This window comes from Phoca vitulina, unplaced genomic scaffold (assembly GCF_004348235.1).
Source record: "Phoca vitulina isolate PV1807 unplaced genomic scaffold, GSC_HSeal_1.0 scaffold37, whole genome shotgun sequence".
Classification (NCBI taxonomy): domain Eukaryota; kingdom Metazoa; phylum Chordata; class Mammalia; order Carnivora; family Phocidae; genus Phoca; species Phoca vitulina.
This window is the reverse complement of record NW_022589740.1, coordinates 40,786-53,343: the sequence shown is the minus strand read 5'-3', so window position 1 is coordinate 53,343 and position 12,558 is coordinate 40,786. Positions and strand designations below refer to the sequence as shown.

At 44.1% G+C, this 12,558-nt stretch overlaps 1 pseudogene; it reads left to right on the top strand.

The window, feature by feature from the left end:
• Positions 1–290: 290 nt before the first annotated feature.
• LOC116646707 lies at positions 291–1,704 on the top strand (annotated as a pseudogene).
• The last annotated feature ends 10,854 nt before the right edge of the window (positions 1,705–12,558 follow it).

Sequence of the window (12,558 nt, the reverse complement as noted above, 5' to 3'; positions counted from 1 at the left end):
CAATCCTAAAATTTATGTGGAACCAGAAAAGATCCCGAATTGCCAACGGAATGATGAAAAAGAAAAACATAGCTGGGGGCATCACATTGCCCGATTTCAAGCTATATTACAAAGCTGTGATCACCAAGACAGCATGGTACTGGCACAAAAACAGACGCATAGATCAATGGAACAGAATAGAGAGCCCAGATATGGACCGCCAACTCTGTGGTTAACTAATCTTTGACAAATCAGGAAAAAATATCCAATGGAAAAAAGTCTTTTCAATAGTGGTGCTGGGAAAACTGGACAGCTACATATAGAAGAATGAAACTGGACCATTCCCTTACACTGTACACAAAGATAAACTCAAAATGGCCCCGGAAGTGGAAGTAGTGACTGCGGTCAGGGAGTGGGATAGCTGCCTGGAGACTGCGGGAGCTCTTTCGCCATGGCGGCCAGGCCGATCTCCGAGCAGAAACAGGATGCCACTGTCCACGTCAGGGGCCTGGATGAGAAGGTTAGTGAACCATTGCTGTGGGAGCTATTTCTTCAGGCAGGGCCAGTAGTCAACACCCACATGCCAAAGGATAGAGTCACAGGTAAGCACCAAGGCTATGGCTTTGTGGAATTCTTGAGTGAGGAAGATGCTGACTATGCCATTAAGGTCATGAACATGATCAAACTCTATGGGAAACCAATACAGGTGAACAAAGCATCAGCTCACAACAAGAACCTGGATGTGGGAGCCAACATTGTCATTGGCAATCTAGACCCGGAGATTGATGAGAAGCTGCTTTATGATACTTTCGGCGCCTTTGGGGTCATCTTACAAACCCCGAAGATTATGCAGGACCCTGACACAGGCAACTCCAAAGGTTATGCCTTTATTAATTTCGCTTCGTTTGATGCTCCAGATGCAGCTACTGAGGCCATGAATGGGCAGTATCTCTGTAACGGCCCTATCACTGTGTCCTATGCCTTCAAGAAGGACTCCAAGGGTAAGCGCCATGGCTCAGCAGCTGAACAACTTCTGGCAGCCCAGAACCCACTCTCCCAGGCCGACCACCCTCATCAGCTGTTTGCAGATGCACCCCCTCCACCCTCAGCCCCCAATTCTGTGGTATCATCATTGGTGTCTGGGCTTCCTCCACCAGGCATGCCTCCTCCTAGGTCCTTCCCACACCCAGTGCTGCCTCCTGGAGCCCTTCCACCTGGGATACCCCCAGCCATGCCCCCACCACCTCTGCCTCCTGGGGTTGGAGAACATGGCCCACCATCAGCAGGAACCCCAGGGGCTGGACATCCTGGACATGGACACTCACATCCTCACCCATTCCCACCAGGTGGGATGCCCCATCCAGGGATGTCTTAGATGCAGCTGGCCCACCATGGCCCTCATGGCTTATGACACCCCCATGCTGGGCCCCCAGGCTCTGGGGGGCAGCCACCACCCCGACCGCCACCTGGAATGCCTCATCCTAGACCTCCTCCAATGGGCATCCCCCTTGAGGGCCTCCGTTTGGATCTCCCATGGGTCACCCAGGTCCTCTGCCTCCACATGGGATGTGTGGACCTCCTCCACTAATACCTCCTCATGGATACACTGGGCCTCCGTGACCCCCACCCTATGGCTACCAGCGGGGGCCCCTCCCTCCACCCCGGCCCACCCCCCAGCCTCCAGTTCCCCCTCGTGGCCCACTTCGAGGCCCTCTTCCTCAGTAATTTCTCGTTCTCTTGCCTCCTGTTCTATCTTCCCAATTATCTTTTCAATTCCTTGGACCAATCAGAGTTGCTGTAGCTCCCTATGGCTAAGGCACTAATCCCTCTCAGGCCTTTTTTTTTCCTTAAGTGTAATGTTTTTCACAGGAGGTTTTATTTTTTTTCTGTGTTGGTCCTAAGTGTTTTGCAAATGCACAGAGAAAAACTAAACTCATTGTTTAAAAAAAAAAAAAAAAGATAAACTCAAAATGGATAAAAGACCTCAATGTGAGACAGGAATCCATCAAAATCCTAGAGGAGAACATAGGCAGTAAACTCGATATCGGGAACTTCTTTCAAGACAAGTCTGCAAAGGCAAGGGAAACAAAAGCAAGTATGATCTTTTGGGACTTCATCAAGATAAAAAGCTTCTTCATGGCAAGGGAAACCGTCAACAAAACTAAGAGGCAAACCATGGAATGGGAGAAGATATTTACAAATGACATTACAGATAAAAAGCTGATAACCAAGATCTATAAAGGGAACTTCTCAAACTTAATACTCAAAAAATGGGCAGAAGACATGAACAGACACTTCTCTAAAGAAGACATACAATGGGGGTGCCTGGGTGGCTCAGTCGTTAAGCATCTGCCTTCGGCTCAGGTCATGATCCCAGGGTCGTGGGATTGAGCCCCGCATCAGGCTCCCTGCTCCACGGGAAGCCTGCTTCTCCCTCTCCCACTCCCCCTGCTTGTGTTCCCTCTCTCGCTCTCTCTCTCTGTCAAATAAATAAATAAAATCTTTAAAAAAGAAAAAAAAGACATACAATGGCTAACAGACACATGAAAAAATGCTCAACATCATTAGCCATCAGGGAAATACAAATCAAAACCACAGTGAGATACCACCTTACACTAATTAGAATGGCAAAAATTAACAAAACAGGAAACAACAAATGTTGGTGAGGATGTGGAGAAAGGGGAACCCTCTTACACTGTTGGTGGGAATGCAAGCTAGTACAGCCACTCTGGGAAACAGTATGGAGGTTCCAGTTTCTCAAGAAGTTAAAAATAGAGCTATCTTACAACCCAGCAATTTCACTACTAGGTATTTACCCCAAAGATACAGATGTAGTGAAAAGAAGGGACACATGCACCCCAATGTTCACAGCAGCCATGTCCACAATAGCCAAACTGTGGAAGGAGCTGGGATGCCCTTCAACAGATGAATGGATAAAGATGTGGTACATATATACAGTGGAATATTATTCAGCCATCAGAAAGGATGAATACCCACCATTTGCATCGGCATGGATGGAACTGGAGGGGATTATCCTAAGTGAAGTAAGTCAAGCAGAGAAAGACAATTATCATGTGGTTTCACTCATATGTGGAACATAAGCAATAGCACAGAGGACGACAGGGGAAGGGAGGGAAATCTGAAGGGGGAGAAATCAGTGGGAGACGAACCATGAGAGACCATGGACTCTGGGAAACAACCCGAGGGTTTCAGAGGGGAGGGGGTTGGGGGGGTAACAGGGTGATGGGTATTAAGGAGGGCACGTGTTGTGATGTGCACTGGCTATTATATGCAACTAATGAATCACTGAACACTACATCAAAAACTAATGACGTACTATACAGTGGCTAACTAAACATAATTAAAAAATAAAAAATAAGAAATGGGCAGACGACTTGAACAGATACTTCTCCAAAGAAGACATAAAATGGCCAATAGACACATGAAAAAATGCTCCACATCACTTGCCATCAGAAAAATACCAATCAAAACCACAATGAAATACCACCTTACACCAGTCAGAATGGCTAAAATTAACAAGACAGGGAACAACAAATGTTGGTGAGGATGTGGAGAAAGGGGAACCCTCTTACACTGTTGGTGGGAATGCAAGCTGGTACAGTCACTCTGGAAAACAGTATGGAGGTTCCTCACAAAGTTGAAACTAGAGCTACCCTATGACTCAGCAATTGCACTACTGGGTATTTACCCCAAAGATACAGATGTAGTGAAAAGAAGGGGCACACGCACCCCAACGTTCATAGCAACAATGTCCACAATAGCCAAACTATGGAAGGAGCCAAGATGTCCTTCAACAGATGAATGGATAAACAGATGCGGTTCATATATATAATGGAATATTACTCAGCCATCAGAAAGGATGAATACCTACCATTTGCATTGACATGGATGGAACTGGAGGGTAATATGCTAAGTGAAATAAGTCAATCAGAGAAAGATAATTAGCATACGGTTTCACTCATATGTGGAATATAAGAAGTAGTGCAGAGGACAATATGGGAACGGAAGGAAAACTGAATGGGAAGAAACAAAGAGGGAGAGAAACCATGAGAGACTTTTGACTCTGGGAAAGAAACAGGGTTGTAGGAGGGGAGGTGGGTGGGGAATGGGGTAACTGGGTGATGGGCATTAATTAGGGCACATGATGTGATGAGCACTGGGTGTTATAAGCAACTGATGAATCATTGAACACTACATCTGAAACTGATGATATGTTGGCTAATTGCATTTAAATTAAAAAAATAAAAACTTGTATACAGTGCAGGAGAGAATAAAACTAAGCAGCAACCTACTGAGTAGAAGATATTTGCAAATGATATATCCAATAAAGAGTTTGTATGCAAAATATATAAAGAACTGATACAAATCAACACCCAAAAAACAAATAACCCAATTAAAAAATGGGCATCAGACATGAACAGACATTTCTCCAAAGGGCATCCAGATGGTGAACAGACATGAAAAGATGCTCAACATGAGTCATCTCCAGAAAAATGCAAATCAAAACTACAATGAGATATCACCTCACACCTGTGAGAATGGCAAAAACAACCCAAGAACAAGTGTTGATGAGGATGTGGAGAAAAAGGAACTCTTACACTGGGGGTGGGAATGCAAACTAGTGCAGCCATTGGAGATAACAGCCAACCTGGGAGGAGCTTTACTGATGTGATCACCCCACTACCTCTCAAGGTACCACCCCTGTAGCTACAAAAGTTGTAAAACATCTGCCCTAGACAATGACAATGGAGCAGGTGGTCCTACAGTGAAACACAGCAACATTCTCAAACGGGCAGAAATGGGCCAAATGTGTAATACAACTGATGTCTATTTTTGAAATAACTTGGCCCATCTGTGAGGATCCTGTGTGTGAGTGCCCCATGGCAGAAGATCTAATTTGGTACACAGCTAAATTAACTTTTGTTCAAACCACCAAGAGCACCTGTGAAGCTCATTCCACACCCACGAAAGCACACTGATGCTTCTTACTACTGGCAATCTGTGGGAAGCTCAATCACTACTGCACAACAATCTGAGCTAGAAAGAACATACAACTGCTCACCAAACCAAACCTGCATATGGCCTTAGCCACAGTGATCTATACCTAAACAGACGTACTCGCATGCTGGGCTTGATTCTAACAACTTGATTTTGGTGCACATAAGCATAATAGCTCTCCCCTTGCCAAAGTCTCCTGTAAACCTCACTCATCAACACGCACCTACTCCCCTCAACAACATTCAACAGCAGCACTGACATCCAATGAATCTGTGTGAGGCTAGACACAGAAATGTGTAGGCAGTGGTAGGCTAAGCACAAAACCCACTTAGTTGACCCAGGTGCTGAGTGTGAAGTTAACACCCATGCCCATTAGACTATAACACCACTTGGAATTGCACTAAGCCACACAAACTGACCTTTCTCAGGAACACAGAACATACAGGGAGCAGAGGGAGCCTGGTGGACCTGAAAGAAAATCAAATGGCCTCCGTGTCACAGCTTTCCTCCAACCCTGCAAAGTACTTTCTGTACTTGGATATGGCTCAAAATTCCAGTGGATTTTTACTCAGCAAGGGAATCCCCCAAGTACTTGTGTCCACATGCTAGCTGAACCTCTCCAATGCCACAAACAAGTTCTCCCAGCAGTCTCCCTGGTGCTAACCACTCTAGAATCACCAATCTGAGGACAATAGGTATACAGGTTTACAACAATTAAAAGAAAACAGCTGTGTCCAAGGAATTATCCACAGAAACTAAATGGCTCAGGGACTGGAACTCTTGGCTGAATGTTGGTGTACTTTAGGACCATGGTGTTAGATAACTGCAAAGCCTTAGATTTCTTATGAGCTGTTAAAGGAGGGAGGTCTGTACACTTGCTCACATATCTTGCTGCTTGTGGGTTGGTCATACTCATCAAGCTTTAACAGATAGCCAGGGACATGTATCAGTGGGGCCATAATGTCACTTTACTGACGAAAACAGATCGAACAAGTAAAAATCTCCTTTTCTGACCTATTCTCCTGACCTTCCCCCCAGCTAGCTGTAAGTGGGCTTTGAAATCCTGCTTTGTGCCTTGTAGGATATGGGGTCTTTAGAATGCTTTATTACTGGCTCCAGACTCAGGCAATATAAAGTAACACACAATTTCAATTATAAAACAAACATGGAGCCAGCAGATGGACTGTTACGTAAATGAGCCAAAAATGCCCCATATATTGGCCCCTATGCTGTTCATTTCTTCACAGCAGGCTGAGACTTCTAGTTCAAAGCATACTGGTACCAAATTCAATTTTTTATATATTTTTACATATGTGCTTTAAATACAGTCCAAATAAGCCCATTTAAAGCCCAGCTGCTTTGCATACCCTGTGAAACTGCACCCAACATCTGCTAGCCACAGGTAAGGCAAACATTGGGGCCGTGAAAGACCCTCCACTGCTGCTGCCTTTCAGAACATATGAACATGCCCAAATGCATATGTTGTCACCCTAACCCCCAGTACCTCAGAATGTGATTTTATTTGGAGATAGGGTCTTTAAAGAGCTAAAATAAAATGAGATCGTTAAGGTCAGCCTTAATCCGATGTAACTGTGTCCTTACAAGAAGAGGAGATCAGGAGACAAACATGCACGTGGCCAACCCTGTGAGGATGCAGGGAGAAGGCAGCCACCTACAAGCCAAGGTGAGACCTCCAGAGAAACCTGCCCTGACACCTTGACCCTAGATTTCTAGCCTCCAGAACTGAGAGAATCAATTTGTTTTTAAGTCACTTCGTTTGTGGTACCTTGCTACAGCAGCCTGAGCAGACCAATGCACTTTCCATCTTGCTGCTGAGCAACACTGCCTAGACACCTAGGCCCCCATCCGAAACCCCCGCTCTCCTAGGAGTTCCTATGCCCTGTTCCCCTTCTGGGCAGTAGTCCTGTGCCGCTGCCTCTGGAAGGTCTCCTCCTGTAAAGGGCTTTGCCCCTCATGCAACCCATCAAACACCATCCAAATAAAACTTACTGTGTACTTCTCCTGTCTGTGGTCATGTCTTTTTCTTGAAATCCTCAAACTCACTACATTCTATCTTTAGATCTCTCTCATCTTTTTTTTTAAATACATGTATACACACTTCTGTTGCAGGTGATTGAGATCTAGCTAAGCAAGTTGTCTTATCTGAGATCCAAGAGTAATGACTCACACTATGAGTGCTGACAGAATCCATAATGCCATTTCTTAGCCCAGAAGCTCCAGTTGTTGCCTATTCCCAGAAATGACCACAGCAATTCTACATAATGAATTCCAGCAATGTATCAGATGTTGTGCTAAGACATATACGTGCTATCATAGGAAGACATCACAACAGTCTTCTGAGTGAAGTACTATTATTCCCATTGTACAGTTGAAAAATCTAGGCAATTTACGGTACAGGGAGGGTATTTTAAGTATTAGCTAACTTGCCTAGTATCATACAGCAGTATCTGGCAGAATCCATGTCTGCTGGATGGCAGAGCCTAAAGAAGTAATAAAGACATGTGACTTAATCCCAAAGGCTTTCAAGAACTAGGCTGCACTTGCTCTGCAGTCACCCAGAAAATAAATCACAAGAGGCTGCTAAGAATATACATACTTGAATAACGTGTATCTTTAAACATGTGGTTGCTAAGTAAGTCATGGCTAAATAGAAAATATATCCAAGGGGCACCTGGGTGGCTCAGTTGTTAAGCGTCTGCCTTCAGCTCGGGTCATGATCCAGGGTCCTGGGATCGAGCCCCACATCGGGCTCCCTGCTCGGCGGGAAGCCTGCTTCTCCCTCTCCCGTTCCCCCTGCTTGTGTTCCCTCTCTCGCTGTCTCTCTGTCAAATAAATAAAATCTTTAAAAAAAGAAAAAGAAAATGTATCCAAGCCCCTAGTCACCTAGGTATGCATTCTGATTGCTGGATCCTTTCTCCGTGCTGCAGACACCTTCTGAAGTAGTACTGTGTTAACAAGCTCACAGCTGGAAGGGGTTTTGGAGATGGTCCAGTCCAGGTCTCACATTACAGCCATGCAAAATCAAAGGCCCAGGGATGGAAACAGACTTGCCTAGAGACCTAAGATATTAGAGAGCTAGGAATAGAACCACAGCTCCATTACACAGTAATAAAAATAAAACAGAATCAATTACAATACTAGCTATTACCATGTTGGGCTATCTGCAATATGCCCTGTATGTACAGTATCTTATTTAACCCTTAAAGCAATCTTTTAATAGAGGTGTTATCATCTCCATCTTGAATGAGAGAAAGGAGTTTCTAAGTCCAGGATCACACAGGTAACACATGGCAAAGCCTAGATTTGAGTCAAGTTCTTTTATAAACTCAAGATTCTATGCTTTTCCTAATTTTTCCTCAAATTTTATTCGTGCTATTAAAGTATAGGAAAATAATTGTTATCAATGAGAAAAGAGGGCAAATATATGATGTATTCCATGATCAATATCAGAACGACCTCTATAATAGCTAAGCTTTATTCTTGTCTTAAGGAACGTTTGAATGGAAATAGTGTACGCACTGCCTGTTACCACTTGAAGTTGTAACAGTATGGGATCATCTGGAAACAGCAAGGCCTTATTCTCTCTTTTGTAGGAGATAACTGTTGACTCCCTTACAGACATTCTACTTGGATCTTCAGTGTATAGTCTTTTTTCTTTTTCAGCTTGTCTCAGTGGTTCCTTATACTGCTTTCTTGGGTCACACAGAGATAGCAGGGGACGCAGATGTGTTTTGTATTGAGCCTTTTCCATGAATTCCTCACCCATTGTGGCACTGGTCACCAGAAGGGCAGTCGAGTGAAATAGCCAGTTGTCTTGTGAAGCTTTCCCAAAAACTTCCTCAGGGCTGCTTTTTCTTTATCAATTTCCCTGAACCGGGTATCTAAAGCCTTCTGGAGTTTTTGAATGTGGAGCCTAGTCCTCTTCTCCTCTCCAGCATTGTTCACAAGGGCCTTCCGCAGGTATATGGGATCTCCTATTGTCAAGGTGCGCTTCTTCACTGTGTAGCCCATTCCACCCATGGTCAAACTTTGGCAGAGGAAGGTCAAAACAGGAGTGAGGCTTCCCGTAAATGTCTCAGCAAAATGATTCTCCTGCAGTTCGGAATATTAGAACCATGACACCATGGGAACAGAGCCCCGCAGAATCTTGGGGCTGAGTGGCATCAGAGATCCATCCACTTAGCCTGAACTCTTGCATTTGCCCATCAGAAGTTTCTAAGCTTGCATATACTCTTAGTTTAGAAACAGAGATGAGTGTTTCAACAGACCAGAGTGGCAAACAGGATGCCTGCCGCTGTTTTGTGGTCACACATTTGTTGAATGGTTAAGTGCCTTTGGACACTCATACGCAGGACAAGAATATTTACAGACAGAGAAAAATAGAAAGTAGAGTACATAATTCAGATTAGTTTTAGAAGCTTTTCTTCATTCCTTATGTATTCACTTGAAGTTGCTAAATGTTTGAGATTATGCCATTTGTCTAGGTATTGGATTGGACTTAAAGGTAAGAACTTTCTCATGAAGTATCTACTTTTTATACAAAAAAGTAAAGGAAACAGGCAAATATACATATATCTATCACATGTGCAAAAAAACCCCACAGGAAATATAAACTAAAAACTAATGAGATGATAGAGATGGGAATGGACAAGGGGTGAGGATGGGGAAATGGGAATAGGGCTGAAGGAACAGAAAGAGGAACACTGGGTATACCTTTTAATTGTCCTTACATTTATAAATATGTTTGGTTTCCATGTCCTCAGAAATCATTAAAATCAAAAAGGATTGGGGTTGTGTACCCCACATCATATGTATACTCTAGGATTAAGAAAGAAGTAAATATATTATGGATAACGACAGCCAGGTTCTCTCTGTTGGAGAAAGAAACTACAGAAAAAGTAAAGGAGGAAGGCTATAATGTACTCTGTGGTGCTGGACTGGAATGGGCGATATCAGTATGACATGGTTCTGTGAATCAGTGTGGATCTGTGGTTCTATGAATCAGTATGAATTCTTGTGAAGCGTGGACCATTAGAAACTCTGGTCTCCAAAGATGACTCTGAACTCTCCCTCAACATGGTCTGAGGCCCATTTATTCCTGAACTCAAAATTCCCTCTGGGAAGGGAAGATAACAGATTTTATGGTTCTGTTTTTAGATTGTAACTACGACTTTCTATAAGATTTGATAACATTACTTTATTCCTTTTAATCTCATTAGTAGCAGACACATGTATGTTTGTTCCAGTCCTCTTTTATCAGGAGCAGAAAACCTGAGCAATGTGGAATGTTTCTGATTAACAGGAAAGCACATTTTTTTCTTCTAATAAGAGAATTTTACTGATTTTTTACTTTGAACTGTGGCCTTTGGAAACCATCAAGATTTAGCAAAACTTATTTGTATTATCAACTAACTACTAATGAGTACAAATACTGATAGCCCAATCAGACCGCACTCCAAGAGAGTCTGACGAGTCCATACATTTGGGAGTAAGGAGCAAAGGGATCTTTACAAACATGACATATTAGAAGACATGATCAGATTGGCAAGAAGTGTGGAAGTGAACTTTTGGTAAAGAAGATTTGGACAAGACAAAAAAAAAAAAAAAAGATTTGGACAAGACAAGATACTACCTTCAAATAACTCAAGGACTATCATTGGGTAAAGACTGTGTGTACCCTGACAGAAGGACTAGTGTTAGCTGGTAGAGATGACAGATTATAGCTCAGGGTAATGAGCATCTCTCCCAGTATGTGGAGGCGCTCACTAATAACACTGTCACCAGAGATGTTCAGGAACAATCATCATAGGGGTGTCGTACACAGTAACCACTTACGTTGTATTTTGGAATATATCTCTAAGATCTCTGCTATAGCTGAATTAAGGATGATAATGATCGGCACTCCATCATTTACAACAACACAGTGGCAGGAAAGGATTACTACTGCTGTCTTATATGTGAGGAAACTGAAGCTCAGCAAAGTTGAACTCTGTCCCAAACTGACATCTAACCCTATGTGACTCCTTGTTGCCATTATCCTACCTGCAGAGCCAGGAACACACACAACCATGTGAACTCATGAAAGCACTCCTGGATACACACATGCAAGCAGCACATGGAGAAACCTGACCCTCATGCACAAATGGGGATTGACCCAAGGATACATTCATGAACTAGGACACGTACAAACACGTGGGTGCACAAACACATACTCTAGAGCAGGGATGTCCTGTAGAAGTTTCTGTGATAATGAAAATGTTCTAGATCTGTGCTGTCCAATACAGCAGCCACTACCATATATGGATTGAGCACTCTGAAATGTGGCTGGTGTGACCAAGGAGCTGAATTTTAAATTTTGTTTAGTTTTATTTAAATTTAAATTCAGGGGTGCCTGGGTGGCTCAGTTGGTTAAGCTTATGCCTTTGGCTCCTGTTAGGATCCCAGTGTCCTGGGACTGAGTCCCATACCAGGCTTCCCAATCAGTGGGGAGTCTGCTTCTCCCTCTCCCTCTGCCTCTCCTCCCAACTTGTGCACTCTCTTTCTCTCTCAAATAAGTAAAAATCTAAAAAAAAATTTTTTTTAATTCAAATAGCTACATGTGGCCTGTGGTCCAGACTTACAGATGGTGACATATGTGCATGTCCTTAGGACCATACCATGCTAAAGACAGGCACAGCAGAAGCCCTTGTGCCGTCAGGCACACAGTTACAACCAACCAGACATACTGCACTCTTCCACCCCTCAATCCCTCAGGTGTGCACACAGGGGAATACGTGTGCACTCACAGTGCAAACATGGGCAGAGACAGCGCCAGCACCCCTTCACTGGAAGCTAGACCACTCCCCTTGAGGGTGGAGGAGGCATGGCCACCCTAAGACATGCATTCCTGCAGGATTGTCTTGGACTAGAAGAGAGATGTGAAAGCGCTTGCAGGGCAAGTGTCTGCTTTAGAAGTTGTTCTGTGCAAGCTAAGGGGAGATGTCCTTTCCAACAACTGTGCACTGACCATCCGTCACTTGCACTGAGCTGGCATTTTCTGTAGTCCTCACAGGCTCCTCAAACCCAGTATCTCCCTTGTGATGTGTGCCCATTAAGCAGGACCTAAAATCCACAGGCTTTACTGCTGCCAACAGTGAAGGAGTGCTGTACCCCAGCATGTCCCAGTACCTCTCTGGCCTGTGCACAGTCCTGCATGTCTGCTGACCACTAAACTTTTCTGTGTTTGTTTGTGCTCCCCTTGCCCCCCTACTCATCCCACATTCCACAGTCCTCCTTCTGACCACTAAGCCCTATGTCACTCAAAGCTGCTATCATAGACGTCAAAGTCCAGATGTAGAGAATGGGGGGGGGGGGGAGAGATCATACAAAGCTCCAGGAGTCACCAAGAGGTCTGGTAAGAATGGACATCAGAAGCATGTGTATGATCCTAGCCTGTCTTTGACCAGGGCTAAATGGACCTCACAGGATTCTTGCTGGAGGCAGGCCAGGGTGATCAGACACCCTCCCTGGGGGACGGTGGAGGATGATAAGGAACCTGAC